Source organism: Uranotaenia lowii, chromosome 1 (genome assembly GCF_029784155.1).
Source record: "Uranotaenia lowii strain MFRU-FL chromosome 1, ASM2978415v1, whole genome shotgun sequence".
NCBI lineage: Eukaryota > Metazoa > Arthropoda > Insecta > Diptera > Culicidae > Uranotaenia > Uranotaenia lowii.
The window spans coordinates 178,620,899-178,642,861 of record NC_073691.1 but is presented as its reverse complement, the minus strand read 5'-3'; the positions used below and the strand labels follow the sequence as shown (position 1 = coordinate 178,642,861).

General features: G+C 35.1%; 1 protein-coding gene across 1 annotated transcript in view; it reads left to right on the top strand.

Annotated features, from left to right (window-relative positions):
- Positions 1 to 21,963, top strand: part of LOC129738307 (M-phase inducer phosphatase 2-like) — a 390,510-nt gene that overhangs the window by 167,420 nt on the left and 201,127 nt on the right. The window lies entirely within an intron of this gene.

Genomic DNA, 21,963 nt, shown 5'->3' with positions numbered 1-21,963 from the left:
AATATCGCATCGTTTTTAAACAGTTTTTTTTTTTCGAGAACAAGCTGCAATCTAAATTCTTATTGCTAAAGTATTTTTTTTATTGATTCGATAATTCCAACAATTTTTCCTAACTTTTTTCAACGTTCAAATAAAGGGAAATATTTGGATAAAATACCACCGTAAATGGAATGCATTTCTCAAATCCCCTCTGAAGACCGACTGACTTACAGAGAATAATTTTTTTCATAACCATAAAGTTTATGATTTAACAGCACAATCCCGAAAATGTTTTGTACTGAACCCATTAGTCGATGGTGGAGGCTCAATTATCCACACTATCCAAATTACACCAGCCTCGTCCAGTGAACAACAACAACAATGGCGACGAAAAGAAAAACGAAGCTAAAAGTAACATCGAGAAAAGGAACTTTATGACCTTTAGGATTATCACCGCCAGTCGAAGGAAGAAGCGGGAATCCGAGAAAACATTGACAGAAAGCTAATCCAAACATATCGAAACTTGGATCGCGCGTGAAAGGCTTCTCGCTCGATCGTGCATCGAAGGAAGATTGAAGGAGAGAAAATAGAACCGGTTCCCCCGGTCGGATCCTGATTTTCGTTCAAGGCGACGGCGCGCGGAGGCGTTCATCGGTAAATATAGGATAACAAATCCTCCTTGCCTCGTCGCGGATTCCATCCACCCACCTTGGCCACCTTTGGTCTTCCATTGGGACTCGTTCGTGTCTGAGTGTGGATTTCGTTCAACCAAATTTGAACGCGTAGGACTTCACGACCCGAAACCTGTTTATGTTTGAGCTGAGGCTTCTTCTTCTTTAATTTCTACTTTTGCTTCTTCTAGGAGCGGCTCGTATTTATCCTGAGGAGATCTCCACCGATCTAACCCATTCCTTTGACCGAAACACGTGTGCTATGACTATGATGTTCATCCTAGGTTTTATGGTTTTTTTTATTCTTAGTTGGAAGGAATATGGTCGCGGTTCTGTTTTCCTTTTCTCTGTTCTTGATTGAAAAAAAAAATCGAAGACAGATTAGTCCCAGACAAGTTCCACCGAGAACGTAGATTTGGGTCCAGGGCGGGGGAACCTGTTTATTCAACCTGTCCAATAGATCCCGGGGGCTAGGTGCATTCACATGGTTTTTTGGGCTCGGTTTCGTAATTACATTTCGTAGCACATTAGTTCCACGTATGTGTTGGTTCATGAAACTTCGAAGAAAGTTTCCCTATTTTCACTTGTTAGCATTCGTCGGACGATTCCCTAATTTACTGGTAGTCGCAAGGTAGGAGATTTAGGATGAACCCTTTCCTCTTTGAGGCTTGCCGCCACCCGCATTAGTTGGGTTTTTTTTTCTGGGGTCGACTCTGCTCAAAGGATGAGGAAAGCGCATTCGTCAGAATTATTCGATGGAATACACAAAAAAGAGCATATTACTTCGGAAGAGGGAAAAATCATTAAAAAAATGATTTAGTAACTGTGTAGGCCTTCAAAATCGATTCAGGAGAGTCCTCTGCGCTCCTCGAACGATGTTAAATTCGTTGAAGATGTTAGTTGTTTTATGGAGGTTCAGTTCATTTTTATCTATTTTATGCCATCAAATGAAGGACTATTTTTGATAATTTTCGGGTAATTTTTTTAAGGTCGCAATCACGACTCGTGGGAAGCCAAGGATCCGTGTGGATGAGGGTATGAACCCTGACAAATTTGTAAAGCACCCCTCTAAGTTCATAAACCTCTGAAGTAGTCGCTACTTATGAAGTAGTCACTCAACCTCAACGTACCGAACCATAATCATTGCCTGCCGCTCGCTCTGCCTTTCTTGGTTTTGTTTGATGAATTTCCACCAACCCACGCTCGACGACTACTACGTTCTATGATAACCTTCCTGTTAACGATCTTCCATAGATCCAGTTCAACCACTTAAGATGTCATCTAGGCTGGATGATTTCCAAATGAATTTGCGGTCTGACGACCTTCCAAAGAATTCTGGGCTCAACGACCTTATGTAGGATTTTCGGCTCGACGACCTTCTATAGGCTCCTGGATCGATAAATTCCTATGGTGAGGTCCTAGCGTGACGACTTGGACTTGTCGACCTTCCAAGAGATTGCTTTCTCGAAGTTTGTCCAATAGATGTTCGGTTCAACCTCATTATGATGTTGCTTCCCGACCTCTCAATGAATTACCGGGTCGACGATCCCCAATTTGATTCCTAGTATTAATTACCTTCGATTTATTATGAACTGTGAATGGAATCCCGACTTCCTGAAGGATTTCCGGCTTGAGGACTATGTATTAAACCTATTCCGACAATTTTCCAAAGACCTGAAGGATTCGCAACAAGGTAAACTCTTAGTTGATTCCTGGCTTGACTACCCCCCGATAAGGTCTCTGGTTCTACAACTTCCCTAAAGATTGCCGTCTTGATGAACCCCTAGCTGGATCCCTGTTCGACGATCTCCCAATCCAGGCTCAACGACCTGTGTGGCACCTGGTCTAACGATCTTACGAATTCCTATTGGATTCCCGGTTCAATGACTTCCCAGGGATTTCCCGTTCAAAAACCTCCCGCATGACCTTCAAAGGATTTCTGGCTTAACGAACATTCAATGGATTCCCGGCGCTATGACCTTCTAATATGGTTCCACGACCCCCCAATAGTTTCGATCAAAAACCTTTCACGACCTTCCATTGAATTTCATGTTCGACGGCCTCACAAAATATTCCTGGTTCAATGACCTCCCAAGGGATTCCACGCTCGAAGACCTTCCAGTAAGTGGATTACCGGATCGATAACTCCCAGGATTCCCAAGATTTCAAGTCCTATGACCTTCCAATATATTCCCCATTCAAGGGCATCAAACAGTGGAATCCCTTGGGAGGTCATTGAACCAGGAATCTTTTGTGAAGCCGTCGAACAAAGAAGTTCAATGGAAGGTTGTCGAACCAGGAATTCTATGGGAGTCGTAAAAACAAGAATTCAACAGAATTGTTGAATTCTAGTGTACGATGACCTTCCAATGGTTTCAATGGTTCCGAAGTTTCCATATCTGTAATCTCTCAATGGATTTTCCGGATAGATGACCTTCCAGGGGCTTTCCTACCTGGCATCCTTCCGATAGATTCCTAAGACCTTTCAATGTTTTGTTCTAGTTCGACGGCGTCCCAATCGATTGCGGGTTCAGTGACCTCCCAAAGTATTCCCACTGTCAACCTTAAAATGAATTTGGACTGGACGACCTTCCAATAGATTCTAGATTCGATTATCTTTTAAATGGTTCCAGCTTCGACAAGCTAGTGTAGGAGAATACGGAGTTTTATTGTTCAATCCGAGTCCTGACCCTCGAAACCGAACCGGGCTGCGATCTTTGGATGTCCTCAACTGTTTTATGAAACGCTATGCAACAGGTGGGTGAACTTCCCTGGGCCAAAAAGACAAAAATGACAAAAACAATTAAAATGACCAAAATGACAAAAATGACAAAAATGGCAAAAATGACAAAATGACAAAATGACAAAACATTTTAAAAAAAATGAAAAAAAAAAATGATAAAAATGACAAAAAAAAAACAAAATGACAGAAATGAAGAAAAAAGACAAGAATGGAAAAAATGACAAATATGACAAAAATTACAAAAATTACAAAAATTTCAAAATGACAAACATGATAATAATTACGAAAATGACAAAAATCACAAAAATAACAAAAATGGCAAAAAGTTATAAAAATGACAAAAATGAAAAGAATGACAAAAATGACAAAAGAGAAAAATGAAAACAATTACAAAAAATAAGAAAAATGACAAAAATAACAAAATGACAAAAAAGCAAAAGTGGCACAAATTGCAAAAATGGCTAAAATGACAAAAATGGCTAAAATGACAAAAAGGACAAAAATGACTAAAATGACAAAAATGGCAAAAGTGACAAAAATGAAAGAAATGACTTAATAGACAAAAAAGGCAAAAATGACAAAAATGACAAAAATTACAAATATAACAAAAAATGATAAAAAATGACAAAAAATGACAAAAATGACAAAAATGACAAAAATGACAAAAATGACAAAAATGACAAAAATGACAAAAATGACAAAAATAACAAAAAATACAAAATTGACAAAAATGGCGAAAATGACAAAATTACCGAAATGACAAGACCTGAATGACAAAAATGACTAAAATTACAAAAACGGCAAAAATTCACCAAATTGACAAAAATGACAAAAATGAAAAAATGACAAAAATGACGAAAATGACAAAAATGACGAAAATGACAAAAATGGTAAAAATTACAAAAATTACAAAAATTACAAAAATTACAAAAATTATAAAAATTACAAAAATTACAAAAATTACAAAAATTACAAAAATTACAAAAATTACAAAAATTACAAAAATACAAAAGTGGCAAGAATGACAAAATAACCGAAATGACAAAAATGACAAAAATTACAAAAAATACAAAATGACAAAAATGACAAAAATTTAAAAAAAATACAAAAATGGCAAAAGTGCAAAAATGGCGAAAATGACAAAACTAAAAAAACTGAAAAAATAAACAAAAAAGGCAAAAATGACAATTTTGACAATTTTGACAAAAAAAAAAATTACAAATATTACAAAAAAAGACAAAAATGGAATATGACAAAAATGGCATAAATTACAAAAATGACAAAATTACCGAAATGACAAGATCAAAATGACAAAAATGACAAAAATGACATAAATGACAAAAATTACAAAATTGATCAAATGAAAAAAAATGATCAAATGAAAAAAATGACAAAAATAACAAAAATGACAAAATAACAAAAATGACAAAAATGACAAGACAAAAATGATAAAAATGACAAAAATGACAAAAATGACAAAATTGACAAAATTGACAAAATTGACAAAAATGACAAAAATGACATAAATGACATAAATGACAAAAATTACAAAATTGATCAAATGAAAAAAAATGATCAAATGAAAAAAATGACAAAAATAACAAAATCGACAAAATAACAAAAATGACAAAAATGACAAGACAAAAATGATAAAAATGACAAAAATGACAAAAATGACAAAATTGACAAAATTGACAAAAATGACAAAAATGACAAAAATGATGAAAATGACAAATAAGGCAATTATGACAGCAAAGGCAAAAATGACAAAAAATAACAAAAATGACATGAATGATAAAAATACCAAAAATGATAAAAATGATACGAATGACAAAATTGACGGAAATGGACGAAAGTGACCAAAATGACAAAAATTTAAAATGACAAAAATGACAAATATTACAAAAATGCCAGAAATGACAAAAATGTCAGTTTTGACAAAAATGTTACAAATGACCATAAATGACGGAAATGGACGAAAATGACAAAAATGACAAAAATTACGAAAATGACAAAAATGACAAAAATGACAAAAATGACAAAAATGACAAAAATGACAAAAATGACAAAAATGACAAAAATGACAAATATTACAAAAGTGACATAAGTGAAATAAAATGACAAAAATGACAAAAATGACAAAAATGAAGAAAATGACGAAAATGACGAAAATTACAAAAATGACAAAAATTGCAAAATTGCCAAAAATGACTAAAATGGAAAAAATGACAAAAATGACAAAAATGACTAAATTGTCGAAATGACGAAACGGACTAAAATGACATTGAAAAAAAAATGGCAAAAATTTGAAAAAAATTATTAAACTGTCAGATTCTTTTCAAATTTACCAGTTTTGCCAAATTAACATTATTTACAAAATTGAAAAAAATTGAAAAACGTCTTAATTGTTCTTATATCGACAAAAGTGTATGAAATCACAAATTGACAAGATTTACCAAATCGACAAAATTGACCAAACTGAAAAAAAATGCCAAAATGACAAATTTGACAAAAATGACAATAAGAGTAAATTGTGTATGATTATAATGTCATAGAAATAAGATGATTCATATTCCAGAATCCAGTGATTCAATATTCTCCAATCAGTTGAAAATTTTGTTATTTATATGAAATTTATGATTATTTAAAAATACTTTTATGCTTTAAACCATTTTGAACTTTATTTTCTTAAATTGCTTTGAGTTTTCTGCGTTCGAGATTTTATAATCATAATTCAGAATTTATAAATCTATGATTTGTCTATTTTTGGTGTCATAGTATCCAAATAATGTACAAGCTGTAAGAAAGGCTGAAATCCACTGTCAAGGGTATTATATCTGGTTTTTAAGAAATTTAATTTGCAATTTGATGTTTTTTTTAGAATTGAATATTCAAATTTTTTCAGTTGTTTGTTCTGGTTCGAAGCTCAAACTGCCTTCAACAATCCATCAAAACGGGTAGCATGCTTCAGCAGCAGCATTAAACGTAACGATTATGTAACCGAACACTCATGAGAACAAAACAAAAACTTAACAAAACTGACTTTATATTTTTACCGTCCAGAGATTGAAACAAACCGAAGAAAAAAAAAAACCAAGATAAAAAATGAAAAAATTAAGAACCATGCTGAGAATCATGGAACATCACCCACCCCGTTCAAGATGATTGGACAATCCTTTGGCTTTTCGTTGCGTTGTCCTGGTCCTTTTTGACGAAGCCAAACGTCTCACATACCTATGGAATAAGAAAATTGAATCTTTTTAATCATCGCGCTTCTTCGGGTTTTTTTCTGAAAAAGTTAGAATCGGAATAAAACGAAGCCAAATGATACCAAACCGTACCGCTCTCAAGTGTTTCTTTTTACGCCTCTCGATGTCTCGAACTCTGTTGAAATCGTCGTCTTCGGTCGCGGTTTATTTATGTTTTCCTTTTTTTCTTCTCTCGAATTTGGTTCGAATTGATTATTTTGAGTGATGATTTTGGAGTTTTTATGCCCCCACTTTTCGATTCCACGTTGAATCGAAACCTTTGAAAAATTACCTTTTTTCAAGAGGGGCTTCTTTCTTAAGTGTTTTTTTATTTTATTTCTTTTTAGTTTTGAGAATCGAAAACAGCCTTGATTGATTGAAATGACCCTTTTGAACTTTGTTGTCCCTTGTGGAACTTGTTTTGAATAAGTTTTTTGAACAAAGTTGCATTTGAGATTTTGCTTTTTTGGAAACTTTTTGATCATGTGATGTGATCAGAAGAAAAACAAAAAATAGAAATTTGTGTGTGTACTTTTTTGGCCGATTACGAGAACGCTTTTTTATTAATGTTATCAACAGAAAAATGACAATAAAGAAAAAAAAAAAACCTCCAGCCTTCTAATGGATCCTAGCCGTCAATTCCCACGTGAATTTCCCACCTTCTTATGGTTATAAATTATCGTCGACAATTCCGATGTCGCTGTCCGGTTGCCGATCTTTTATTGCTTGGACGCAATAATTATGATTCCTTTTTTGCTATTATTCCCAAAATGAAAGAAAAAAAAATTCAGCAATAACAGCATATCCCACGATCGGAGAATAGAAGGGACCTTTAAATATTGACCCCAGAAAAAAAATCAATTGATTCTTGGCTCACCCACCCGGGAAGATCTTGCAGAAATAAAAAAAGAAAACGGTCGTCTATCTCAAGATTCGATTCGACACGATCCCGATACGACGACACTCCAACTTCGTCGCTGCAGGCATTGCGGCGAATCCTTGGCCCTAGCAAGGATTACTTCGAAGAACCTTCCGAATCAGGTGATTTCACGTCAATTTTCGGAGCCCGATGACCGTCGCCGTCCCGTTTAAAGGTAACGAGAATGAACGAGAAATCAGCTGATGGCAAAATCGACCGATCCCGATTCCTCGAGATCATATGATTCCGATCCGATCCTTTTCGTGTTTTGCTTTCCGGTAGCCATTCGTTCTCAGGACCTCCGGACGTTTCTTGTTTTCGAAGCAAAGGAAGAGTACTGCAATTCCATTTATATAAAACTAGCTGACCCGGTAAACTTCGTTTTACCCGTTCCTTAATAAATCGTTGGAAAATGTTTACAGTTCTTTAAGTAATTCGTGCTCGTGAATCAGTTTTCGTGAAAATCATCTTCAAGTTGTTCCAGTTTTGTCCCGTTTCTAGTTGAATTTGTATGGGGACTCCCCTTCCATAAAAAAGTGAGATTCTTGAAAATATTATACAAACCATTTCTGACCCGAAAAACCCTCGGATACCCAATTTCACATCATTACGACCGACCATTCATACGTGATGGTGTTACAAAGAAAATGCCTCCATTTTTATATATAAGATATGGAAAAGAGATAACTTTGTATGGGGACCCCCCTTCCATAAAAAGGGAGATTCTTTAAACTATTATACAAACCATCTCTGACCCGAAAAACCCTCGGATACCAAATTTCACTTCATTACGACCGACCATTCATAAGTGATGGTGTTACAAAGAAAACGCCTCCATTTTTTATATATAAGAAAATACAAAAATGTGAAGATAAGAATAATTTCTTGAATTTATAAGAATTATGTTAAAATTCATACGAAATAAATATGTGTTTTTTAAAGTGGATGTCAATTAGCAGGCTCGATGACACCGTAACTCGTCTTTCAAGTGAGATGTCTTTTACAGTGAAACAGTGTCGTGACGCGGATTCGATTAGGTCGTAGATTTTTAGTATTTACATGGCGACCGTCAAAAACTGCGTAAAAAAATCATGCTTTAAAAGTAGCTAGATTAAGATAACTAAGACCTGGGGTTATCATGTGGTTACAATGGTTGTCTCGTTTTTCACTCAACTCGACAAAGCGAGTCAGCTTCAAAGCCATGAATTTGGTCGTGAGAAAACTTCACCCATACCTGCTACCGGATCCAGCTCAAGGATCTTTTTTTAAAAAACCACCATCCAGAAAAAAAGGAATCTCCCGAACAAACACAACAAGTATCGCACGTACAAAAAGCCAACCATCTTCTCTTGTCTAACGGCCTTCCTCGAATTTTTGCGGAATGCCTTTTTCCACCCTCTACTTTGTCTGATCTTTGTGACGTCGATGATGGTGTAAGGTTAGGTTTTTTGTTCCAACCCTTGGCACCCCCTCGCTGCCGTTAGCTCCCGGGACACCGAAGAAAGAGGAAAAACTTCTTTCCCGTCAGCAACTTCTTGGCACTACCATGGCTTTTTATTATCTTTTCCTCAAATTTTCCTTAAAGACCACCGCACCTTGTGAGAACTGATCGTCCTTCGATTCAACAACCGAATAATCTCTTGTTGATCGCTTAAGAAATATCTCGAGTCATGAGACACTTTACTTCGATTAAAGAAAGAGGACCTTACCCGAGAAAAAAACCATTAAAAAACTCAAATCAAGCAATAAGTATTGAGGCTTTCGGACCATTATTCCCGGTTTCCTTTGAATGGCCAACGCAAGACGTAGATGAGAAAGAAAAGTGCGATAAAATTGTTCCCAAATTGATGAACCTGCCAAATTTTCCCAGCGCATCTTCTTCGATCGGATTGAGGATAATGGACCAAAAAATATCAATTGATATCAAAGGTAAAGGAAGCCTGGAATCAATTGATCAAGCCCAGGGGAACGGAACAGAGGCCGGATTGTCCTGCCGAGGCCCGGTACCGATTATCCGGGCCAGTGTTTACATACACTTGGGAACCATTTGACACCCGCAAAACTTTTGATTTCAGGAGTTTTTTTTACTTTATTGGCAAAGCACAGATTAATATTTTCCTTTCACTTTTACCATTTCAACTAGTGGGAGTGTAAAACGTGAGAAAGTCAGCGGTTTTGTGTCAGATTTTCTTTCCGTTTTGAGAACAGGGATTAGAAAGCGAAAATCATATCCGGATTAGGATGTGTTAGATTTCTAAATATTTTTATTTATAAAGTCTTTTATTTGAAACGAATTAATTTAATAATTTTGTGTCATCAAGAAGAAAATCACGAGTTTGACTAGAGAAATTTTGCATCCCGAAAAGGTCATGAAATCTTCTTTTTAAACATGGTACAAAGTATTATTTTTGTAACCAGAGTCATGACGCTTTACTCTTAACTCTCTACTCTCTACTCTTTACTCTTTACTCTTTACTCTTTACTCTTTACTCTTTACTCTTTACTCTTTACTCTTTACTCTTTACTCTTTACTCTTTACTCTTTACTCTTTACTCTTTACTCTTTACTCTTTACTCTTTACTCTTTACTCTTTACTCTTTACTCTTTACTCTTTACTCTTTACTCTTTACTCTTTACTCTTTACTCTTTACTCTTTACTCTTTACTCTTTACTCTTTACTCTTTACTCTTTACTCTTTACTCTTTACTCTTTACTCTTTACTCTTTACTCTTTACTCTTTACTCTTTACTCTTTACTCTTTACTCTTTACTCTTTACTCTTTACTCTTTACTCTTTACTCTTTACTCTTTACTCTTTACTCTTTACTCTTTACTCTTTACTCTTTACTCTTTACTCTTTACTCTTTACTCTTTACTCTTTACTCTTTACTCTTTACTCTTTACTCTTTACTCTTTACTCTTTACTCTTTACTCTTTACTCTTTACTCTTTACTCTTTACTCTTTACTCTTTACTCTTTACTCTTTACTCTTTACTCTTTACTCTTTACTCTTTACTCTTTACTCTTTACTCTTTACTCTTTACTCTTTACTCTTTACTCTTTACTCTTTACTCTTTACTCTTTACTCTTTACTCTTTACTCTTTACTCTTTATTCTTTACTCTTTACTCTTTACTCTTTACTATTTACTCTTTACTCTTTACTCTTTACTCTTTACTCTTTACTCTTTACTTTTTACTCTTGACTCTTTACTCTTTACTCTTTACTCTTTACTCTTTACTCTTTACTCTTTACTCTTTACTCTTTATTCTTTACTCTTTACTCTTTACTCTTTGCTCTTTATTTTTGATTTCGCTGATTCTTATTTGACTCCCGACTTTTGACCCTTGATTCTCAACACTTTCAACTTTTGATACCTAATTCTTGACTTTCTACAATTGTCTCTTGAATTTTAATTTTCGACACTTGACTCTCGATTTTCGACTTTGATCACTCGACTTGACCTTCGGTTTTCGACTCTTTTCGACTTTTGACTCTTGCCTCTCGAATCTCAGCACTAAATTTTCGACTCTCGACACTTCATTGCTTCGAATCTTGACTTTTGCCTGTCAAATCTCGGCTCCTGACTTTAGACTCTCGACTTTTAAAACGTCACAAAATTTAGAAAATTGTAAAAATGACTCCCAAATAAAGAAAAGACACAAAAACATTTTTAAAAACAAATATTTCCATTTTCACAAACTCCGAATTTATGATAAACCGTCAATTTTTTCTCTTCAGCTAGAAGATTAATAAACACGTTTTTTGTTCAACTTCTCGTTTCAGGTAAGACGGCCTTCGACGTTTTTTTTTTGGGCTTATCACAAAACCAAATATCACCCGAAAGGTAGGTTCCGAAGCGGCAAAACTCAAAGCGCGATCAGCGAAGGATCGCCAGACGACAAAAACGACGACGAAACAAAATGCAATATCATTGCAAGGTTGGTTTTTTTTGCTACGGAGTTTCCTTTCCTCTATTGCAAACTGCAAGGCTATTTTTCCCGGTTTTTTCCCCTGTTGTTTGGCATGCAAATTTGAAAACCATTTCCAGGTCTTTATCAGCTGGACATCGGAGAGTTGTTTTTTTTCTTCTAATTTTTCATTCTTTATTTGCGAAAAATATTACCAGCAACAATACTGGGTGCTGGCTGTGGTCTTTTCTAAGGCTTTTCAGAACAATTTTTGCCGCTTTTTGTGGTTTCCGATTCTTTGGACTCTCCTGTGTTGGATAAAGAAAGATATTTTTTCCAGGATTTTTAAAGGTCCAGGAAATTTGTTTGGTCCCGTTGTTTTTTTACTTTTTGTTTGAACAGCTCTGAGCTTTTGGGATTTAAATGACCATTTAAAGGGACGAAACGATCGCTGCTAGTTTTGTTGGGCATTTTTCTTTCCTTAGAACAAGGCCAGTATTATTTCGGCAACCACAGAAAATCTTAGCGAATGATTGACCGGTTAATTAGTTTCTGGCAAAACGTAGGACTAATAGCTGCACCTTATCCAAACATACTGGAAAAATGTAACTGTTGAATCTCGAAAACTAAAATCTAAAATCTAGAATCTAGAATCCAGAATCTAGAATCTAGAAACTTTTATCCAGAATCTAGAATCTAGAATCTTGAATCTAGGATCTAGCATCTGAAATCTAGAAATTAGAAGCTTGAATCTAGAATCTGGAATCTAGAATATAGAACTTTTATCCAAAATCGCAAATCCAGAATCTAAAATCTAGAAAGTAGAATCTAGAATCCAGACATTTTTATCCAGAATCTGGAATTTAATCCAGAATCTGGAATCTAGAATCTTGAATCAAGAATCTAGAATCTGGAACCTAGAATCTAGATTATAGAATCTAGGATCTAGCATCTTAAATCTAGAAACTAGAAGCTTGAATCTAGAATCTGGAATCTAGAATCTAGAAACTTTTATCCAGAACCGCAAATCCAGAATCTAGAATCTAAAATTTAGAAAGTAAAATCTAGAATCCAGAATTGTTTATCCAAAATCTGGAATCTATAATCTTAAATCAAGAATCTAGAATCAAAATATAGAAAGTGGAATCTAGAATCTAGAATCTAGAATCTGGAATCTAGAAACTTTTATCCAGAATCGCAAATCCAGAATCTAGAATCTAAAATCTAGATAGAAGAATTTAGAATCCAGAATTTTTTATCCAGAATCTGGAATCCAGAATCTTGAATCAAGAATCTAGAGTCAAAATCTAGAAAATGAAATCTAGAATCTAGAATCTAGCATCTAAAATCTAGAAGCTTGAATCTAGAATCCGGAATCTAAAATCTAGAAACTTTTATCCAGAATCGCAAATCTAGAATCTAAAATCCAAAATCTATAAAGTAGAATCTGGAATCCAGAATCTGGAATCTAGAATCTAGAAACTTTAAAAATATAGAAAAAATAATCTAGAATCCAGAAATTTTTATCTAGAATCTGGAATCTAAATCTTGAATCAAGAATCTAGAATCAAGAATCAAAATTTAGAAACTGGAATCTAGAATCCAGAATCTAGAATCTAGAATCTAGAATCTAGAATCAAGAATCTAGAATCTAGAATCTGGAATCTAGAATCAAGAATCTAGAATCTAGAATCTAGAAACTAGAATCTAGAATCTAGAATCTGGAAGCTAGAATCTAGAAAATAGGAAATTTGGAATCTAGAAACTAGAACCTTGAATTTAAAATCTTGAATCTAGAATCTAGAAGCATAAATCAAGAAACAAGAATCTGTCTGTAATTGAAAATCGTGATCTAGTATTATAAGTTTCTAGGCTAGAGCCTCGAACATAAAAGTTTAAATTTAGAATTCGTGAAAATTTGAAACTTGAAAAATATATTTTAGACAAATGATTCAGAGTTGATAAAAATCCTTTCTTCCCGGATTTCTACTCTTTTATCAGAACAAACTAAAGGTTTCTGTTTTCTCCCAGAAATCATAAGAAAATCACTTCAGAAGCCACTAGGAAGCTAACCGCTCGTAAGCATCTCTCCCACAGAGTTGGTTTTGATTGAACAGTTTGCCCGAGACAAATAATATAAGAAGAACCCGATTCGAGAGGAACCTGCTGTTTTATTTGTCTCTCACCTAGCCCGATAGAGGTTTGTTCCTCGAGAATGCCCTTTCCCTTAAAAGTGCGCTGAAGAAGTCCTTTCTTCGCAGTCCAAACAGCACACCGAATTTCGGAAAATACCTTCTCATCCCTTTTATTGCCACATTACCCTTCGCTTTTTATGGGACCTGAATCGTCCAAAAGTAGTTGTTTTTGCCTTTGGCTAACGACGATCGCAAATACTCTTTTCTCTCGCTTCTGGGGAAGTTACTTTCTTTCAAGACTGAACCATTATATTCCAGAGTTAAAAAATGAAACTTGAAAGAAAGATAGCACTGAAAAAGCGGCCTCCCGATTTCGGACAACAGGTCGTTAAAAGCACGAACACCTACCATTTAATGCGTTTTGATGTTTTGATAGGATATTTGATTTTTCAGCGTACTTAAACTCAAACTGACCTTTCGAGTAAGCACAGGCCTTCGAGAATCCTATTTTCCCAGAAGGATTCCGCCGCAGGTTAATTTTCCGGCAAGAAGTCGTTTGGCGACTTAAGAAATTTTATGAGAAAACATAAACGCTTGTGTTTGTGGTAGATAAATTAAATAATCTAAACGACTGTAGTTTCATTTTATTGTTTTTCCTACCAGCTTTAAATTTTACCAAAAGAAAAAAAAACAGTTCAGTTCAGTTTTTTCTAAAGAACTTCTTTTTTTGAGAATCTGAACAAAAACAAAATCCGATATCCAAAATCGGGAATTTAGAACCTGAAAACTAGAATCTTGAATCCATAATCTGCAACAATATGTTCCATCCAGAAGGTAGAGTCTAGAATCAAGAATGATATGTCAGACTCTCTGATTCTGAATCGAGGACATAGAAATCTTAATGAAGAATCTACATTCTGCAATATAGAATCAAGAATCTCCAATCTTTAAAAACGCACACATACATATAGGATCTCAGTGAAACTTCATGTTTCTTTGAAGAGATCTAAATTCTACTTAAGACTAAAGCGTACATCTTTCCAGGATATAATGACTAGCATCTCACTTATGCTAACACCACCAGCCACAGAAAGAGTACTATGTATGTCGTGACCGAGATTCGATCTCATGACCTCTGGCTTAGAAGACTTAAACGCTATCCTCTAGGCCACGGTCGGTGGCAATCTAGATTTCAGTATCTAAAATATTGAATTTATAGAATATAGAATATATACAGTCACGAATCATCCAGAAATCTATATGCATAGAAATTAAATACTATCAACTTGAATCAAGAATCTATAATCTTGTCTAAAATCTTGAATCTTAACTGTTGACTCCCAAATTTATTATCTTTTATTTCGAAGGTAGAATCTAGAATCTAGAATAATATTTCAAATTTTTAAACTTGGAATCTAAACAGAAAATAGAATTTAGAACTATTAATCTAAAATAAAGAATCCAGAACACCAAACCTGTAATCGGGAATTCAGTATACAGAAAAAAAATCTAGCACATCGAATTTAAAATTCGAAAATAAGAATCTACAATCTGGAACCTATAATTTTGAACCCAGAATTTCTAAACTCGAATCTTGAATTCAAAACCTTGACTACAAGATTTTAATGTTATCTCGGAATTCGAATTCTGAATCTACTTTCAGGAAGCTAGTGCTTTTAATCTACTTTCTTGAATTTAGAATCTAAATTCGAGATACTGACACTTAGAAAACATATATTGGTTGTTCAAATCTAGTATCAGAGTCCCACTTTCTAAGATTTAGAATCCAAAATCTAGTATCTTTAATTCAGAATCTTTAATCAGTATTCTAGAATCTAGAATCAATAAACTAGAATAAAGAATCTAGAATCTAGTCAAGAATATGTAATCTAGTTTCTTGAATTAAGAATTCAAAAATTCTGGAATCTAGGTTTCTAAAATCTAGATGGAATTGAGATTCGAGAAGATTTGAAAATCTAGAATCTAGAAAACTTGAATTCAAAATCTAGAATCTGGAATCAGAAATCTAGAATCTAGAATCTGGAGTGTAGAATCTAGAATCTTTAATCTAGAATCTGGAGTCTGGAATCCAGAATCTAGAATCTAGAATATAGATTCTAGAATATAGAATCTAGAATATAGAATACACAATCTAGAATCTAGAACCTAGAATCAATATTCTAGAACCTAGAATCTATATTCTAGAACCTAGAATCTATATTCTAGAATCTAGAAGCTAGAATCTGGAATCTAGAATCTAGGACCTAGAAACTAGAATCAAGGTTCTAGGTTCTAGAATCTTTAATCTAGAATCTAGATTCTAGGTTCTAGATTCTTGATTTTAGATTCAAGGTTCTAGATTTCGGATTCTGGATTCTAGATTCTAGATTCTGGATCCTAGATTCTAGATTCAAGATTCTGGATTCCAGACTTCAGATTCTGGATTATAGATTCTAGATTCCAGACTCCAGATTCTAGATTCTAGATTTCTGATTCCAGATTCTAGATTTTGGATTCAAGTTTTCTAGATTCTAGATTTTTAAATTTTCTCGAATCTCAACTCCATCTAGATTATAGAAAACTAGATTCCAGAATTTTTGAATTCTTAATTCAAGAAACCAGATTACAGATTCTGGACTAGATTCTAGATTCTTTATTCTAGATTATTGATTCTAGATTCTAGAATACTGATTAAAGATTCTGAATTTAAGATACTAGATTTTGGATTCTAAATCTTAGAAAGAGGGACTCTGATACTAGATTTGAATAATGAATATATGTATGTTTTCTAGGTGTCAGTATCCCGAATTTAGATTCTTAATTCGAGAAAACAGATTAAAGTACTAGATTCCTGAAAGTAGATTCAGGATTCGAATTTCGAGATAATATTAAAACCGTGTATTCAAGGTTTTGGATTCTTCATTCGAGACTAGATATTCTAGAATCTAGAATCCATATTCTAGAATCTAGAATCTAGAATCTTGAATCTTGAATCTAGAATCTAGAATTGATAATCTAGAATCTAGAATCTAGAATCTTGAATCTAGAATCTAGAACCTAGAACGTAGAATCTAGAGACTAGAATCTAGAATCTAGAACCTAGAACCTTGAACCTAGAATTCCGAATCTAGAATATAGAATCTTGAATCTAGAATCTAGAATCTAGAATGTGTAATGTAGAATCTAGAATGTAGAATCTAGAATTTAGAACCTTGAATCTAGAATCTAGAATTTAGAATCTAGAAAACTAGAATCTAGAATCTAAAAATTATAATTTCAATTTAGAATCTAAAATTTGGTTACAGAGTTCTGAATTTGATTAGTGTTGTTTGCATTTTCATTTTTCTTCCTCCAAACACTTTTCTTGGGTTGTAATCGACTTTAAATTAAGTGATTATCAAATTTAGCGCCACGACTGATAATTCAATTTTAATTGCTAGACTTGTTTTTCCAAAGAAAAAATCTTTTCGTACTTGATTCGATATAAAACAGAAAGCACGTTTGCTAGAAAGCTCATTTATCATTTTTTTTGCCTAAACCTTTCCGAAAGAATGATGGGCGGAATCGAAAAATGTTTCGACGAACCCAGTAATAATGAATCGCTAGCTCAAGTCAAGGTTTGTTTTCGCATCGAATTCTCAATTTTCTCACTTTAGACAATTAATTTATTGATCCCAGCTACGGCAACCGAACTTCACTGAGGATAAACAACAACATTCCAGCGGGATAGACCATCGAAAAAAAAAGTTATGTACCAGCCCTACAATAAAATCCTCCTGGGAAAACATTGGCCAATTAGTGTTCATTTCTCATCGGGAAAGGAATTGCGCCCAGCTTCAGTTGGAATCCTAGAGATGATTCCTCGAGGGGTGGTCATCTCGGTCCTTCAGATTTGTTGAATGAATGAAGATTAGAAAGTTCGGGACTTTCCTCGGTCCCTGGCTTCTAGGATGGGCCAACAGCGCAAACAGAGGAGAAATTAAACCGATAAATACCGACCTGAATTGCATTCTTGATTAGGGATTGCATTTTGTTTTTTTTTTGTTGTTGCGTAATTTCGTTAGTAGATCTATCGCGAGCGCGGGTACCTGGAACTTTGGGCCGGGTTCCTCCAATCCGTCAGATTCGTTCGTCACAGTTGATTTCGAGGATAGACGGTTAGAATCTGCTGACAAACTCACCTTAAAGGGTGAAATTGCAGGTTTAAATATCAACAAATACAACTTCTCGTTGTGTTGTATCGAAACTGACTGACGAACACAGTTTGATGAAACTCACTTGAAAATTGATCGAGTTGGGTTTCATTTTTGATTGATTTTGTATGGGAGCCTCCTCGAGTTGTGCTGCTTTAAATTTGTATCGGAGACCACCTTTCCAATTTAGGAAGTGAAGGAGCATTTTAATGCAACAAATCATTTCGTTGTATCAAACTGGCTTATGTGCCAAACTTTGTGAGAATCACTTTGAAATTGATCGATCAGGTTATAGTTTAGTTTGATTTTGTATGGGAGCCCCTCCACCCTTCCTTCATTTGGGATGGTTCTGTTGATATATGGATTCTCAAGACCGTAAATCTTGTTAGTGGGAGGAGCATTTGAATGCAACAATTCATCACATTGTAGTAAAACTGGCTTATGTGTCAAATTTGTGAGAAGCACTTAAAATTGATTGATCTGAGTTATAGTTTAAGTTGATTTTGTATAGGAGCCCCACCACCTTACTTCATTTGGGAGGATTCTGTTGATACATGGATTCCCAAAACCGTAAATCCTTTCGTTATGTTGAAATTTATTGTAAATAGAAATTAATCGAGCTGTGCTGCTATAAATTTGTATGGGAGACCCCCCCCCCCCCCCCCCTTCCACTCCATTACTTTTAGTGGGAGGAGCATTTAAATAAAAACATTAATCACATTGTAGTAAAACTGGCTTATATGTCAAACTTGGTGAGAATCAATTTGGAATTGATTGATCTGGGTTATAGTTGAGTTTGATTTTGTATGGGAGCCCCTCCACCCTTCCTTCATTCGGGATGGTTCTGTTTATATATGGATTCTCAAGACCATAAATCTTTTCGTTATGTTAAAATAGCTTGTGCATAGAAATTGATCCAGTTGTGCTGCTATAAATTAGTATGGGAGACTGTTGTACACCCCCCACCCCACCCTTTCCAATTTTTGTTAGTGAAAGGAGCATTAAACTGCAACAAATCATCTCATTGTATCAAAACAGGCATATGTGTCAAACTTGGTGAGGATCACTTTGAAATTGATCGATCAGATTAAAGTTTAGGTTGAGTTTGTATGGGAGCCCCTCCACCCTTTCTTCATTTGGGAGGTTTCTGTTAACATATGGATTCTTGGAACCTTAAATCTTTTCGTTATGTTAAAATTGCTTGTGTATAGAAATATAATTGAGCTGTACTGCTATAAATTTGTATGGGAAACCACTGCCCTTCCCCTCTCCATTCTTGTTAGTTGGAGGAGCATTTGAGTGCAACAATTCATCACATTGTAGTAAAACTAGCTTATGTGTCAAAATTCGTGAGAAGCACTTAAAATTGATTGATCTTAGTTATAGTTATAAGTTGATTTTGAATGGGAGCCCCACCACCTTACTTCATTTGGGAGGATTCTGTTGATACATGGATTCCCAAAACCGTAAATCCTTTCGTTATGTTGAAATTTTTTGTTAATAGAAATTAATCAAGCTGTGCTGCTATAAATTTGTATGGGAAACCCCCCTCCCCTCTCCACTCCATTATTTTTAGTGGGAGGAGCATTTAAATGAAAACATTAATCACATTGTAGTAAAACTGGCGTATATGTCAAACTTTGTGAGAATCACTTTAGAATTGATTGATCTGGGTTATAGTTTAGATTAATATTGTATGGGAGCCCCTCACCCCTTCCTTCATTTGGAAGAGTTCTGTTGACATATGGGTTCTCAAAACCGTAAATCTTTTCGTTATGTTAAAATAGTTTGTGCATACAAATTGATTCAGTTGTGCTGCTATAAATTTGTATGGGAGACTGTTCACCCCCCCTCCCCCTCCTGCTTCCTATTTTCGTAAGTGTTTAAATGCAACAGGTTCTAAATTTTATGGACAAAATTGCTTTAAAATGCCATTACTTTCTCCAGATTCCAAAAAAAAGTAATCGTCCTATTTGCTGTCCGGAAAATCAGAGCTCAAACTTGAAACTTTCCCTTTTGTTTTCGTCCCGGGGAAATAAGGCACGCAGCTTTCTCGCGAGATGAGAATTAATGAGACTGATTAGATAGACTAATCTTTCCTCCTGGATGCCCCTCTCCAGGCTAGACACGGGACCTTTGCCGGATTCTGGACCCTCAAAATACACGCATATAAATCATTTCCCAGCGCCGGACGGACGTTTCACGTAGAAAAGGGCTAACATCCGAGAAGGAGAGACAGCAAGGAACGAATCTAACCTAGAAAGGAGCGTGTAATCCTTGTTTTGAATATTCATTAGATTTATCTCCGTCAACAAAGTGTCCCGTTTCGCGACTTTTTCCTTGGACAGACTTGTAGGACAACCCTTGGCCAAGGTTGACGATCGAAATAAACCAATGGAAAACAGGTTTCCGATTCGCGCCCAAAATCGGATCTCATCATCTCTGAGAGGCAGCAGCCAGCCGATCTTGAATTCGTTTTCGAAAAATTACTGTTATGAGAGACAGGTTCGAGGACCCAATTTAAGTTTATTTTTTTAACGGTGTTGTTCCTAGGACCGAATGTGATCCGCCTCGAATTTCGAATTTGGTACGGGTTTTCCTCTGGGGGAAGCAATTTTTTGAAACCATGTTTTGAAGGTGCCCTCTTGGCCCACCGAAATTCGGAGGTTGATTTGGAGCCAGTTTTCTTGTCCGGAAAAGAGAAACCGGTTGGCCACAACAACAACAAAAAACTTGATATCTCAGAAGATGTCATTTGTTTGGTAAAAAATGTGAAAGATATTTGCGAGTAACGGCATTTTAGAGAGAATAGGTAATTTAAAGTAGCTCAAGAAGCCTAAGCAATTTTCTGCATTGTTTATTGTGGTCGGAGAAACACTACAGAAGTACAAATCGAAATTTCCGATCGAATTTCGAGTCCAGAAACTGATAGATTTCCAATTGCTTTCACTAACACGGACATCTGTTAAGACGGAGCTGTCTGTTTTGAAAAAGTAACTAATCTTGTAACAGTTCAGCAGTTTTCATCGCTGCCAGTGAAGATTCTAAAACTGTGATTTTCAAACTTTATTCATGAACCCCCCCCCCCTCCATCTTGATATTTTAGAGCTCTCACCCGACCCCCCCCCCCCCCCTAAGAGTATTTTTGAATTTATTTGTATGGAAATAGAACAAAAGTTGGTTATTATGGGCTCTTTCACCGCCCCCTTGTAGACTTTGAACGCCTCTAAGGGGGCGGTAGGGGCCGTTTTGAAAATCACTGTTCTAAAACAATTTTCTAAAATTGTAATAAACTGACCGTTGATTTATAAAAATCTTGGCCGGAACATTAGATGTTTTGAAATGTTTTTTAAAACTTTTCCTAAACCAGAAATGTTTCTTTGCCAAGTACAATTTTCGATCGATTGGCACAAGGTAGGTTTTTGCCTCGCAAGAATATGCGAAGAAGCTGCTTCCGGTGTCATCGCATCGAATTCATTCATGAAAAACCCCGATTTTTTACCTTTGAACAGCCGCGCACCATATTTCTACGACAACAACGTTCTCACTTTGTCGAATCAAAAATTTGTTTGTAAATGAAATACTTATTTGTTCCCGCCGACGACGGCCGCAAATGTTTGCCACATTCAAGTTCACGCTCTTATCAGCTGGGCTTGTAACGTGGTGTAGTTATGATTTTGATAGTTTTTTTTACTGTTAAATTTTTTTTATCATTACTGAATAATTGAAGCTTTTTTTTACAGTCAATTTTGAGTTTTTGAATGAATTTTTGATCGTTGTATCCATATTTAAAAAAAAGGCACTTATTTACAAATCGGTTCTCAATAAGTGCCAACTTTCTTTTCCGGTCAGCTGTCTTCACAGCCGGACCTCGCAATCTAATCAGCTCAACTTCAGCACTGCTTTACTAGGCGTTGAGCTAGATGCAAATATTGAGAGACTGGAAACCTTAAATTCAGATAAACGGATAAATATTCGGAAGAAGGGCTTGAAAAGTATAGTAAATAACCGCAAATTCCAGCTGTACGAGCTTCAGCTGATAACAGTGGGTTTCTTTGTCGGGTTTTTTTTCGGTCAGTTTCTGTTTTAATTTGATAAAGAGGACCTTTAAATGTTGGCTTAGTGTTGGTGGTTTTTCCAGTTTGATTGGAGGTATAATTTAGTCT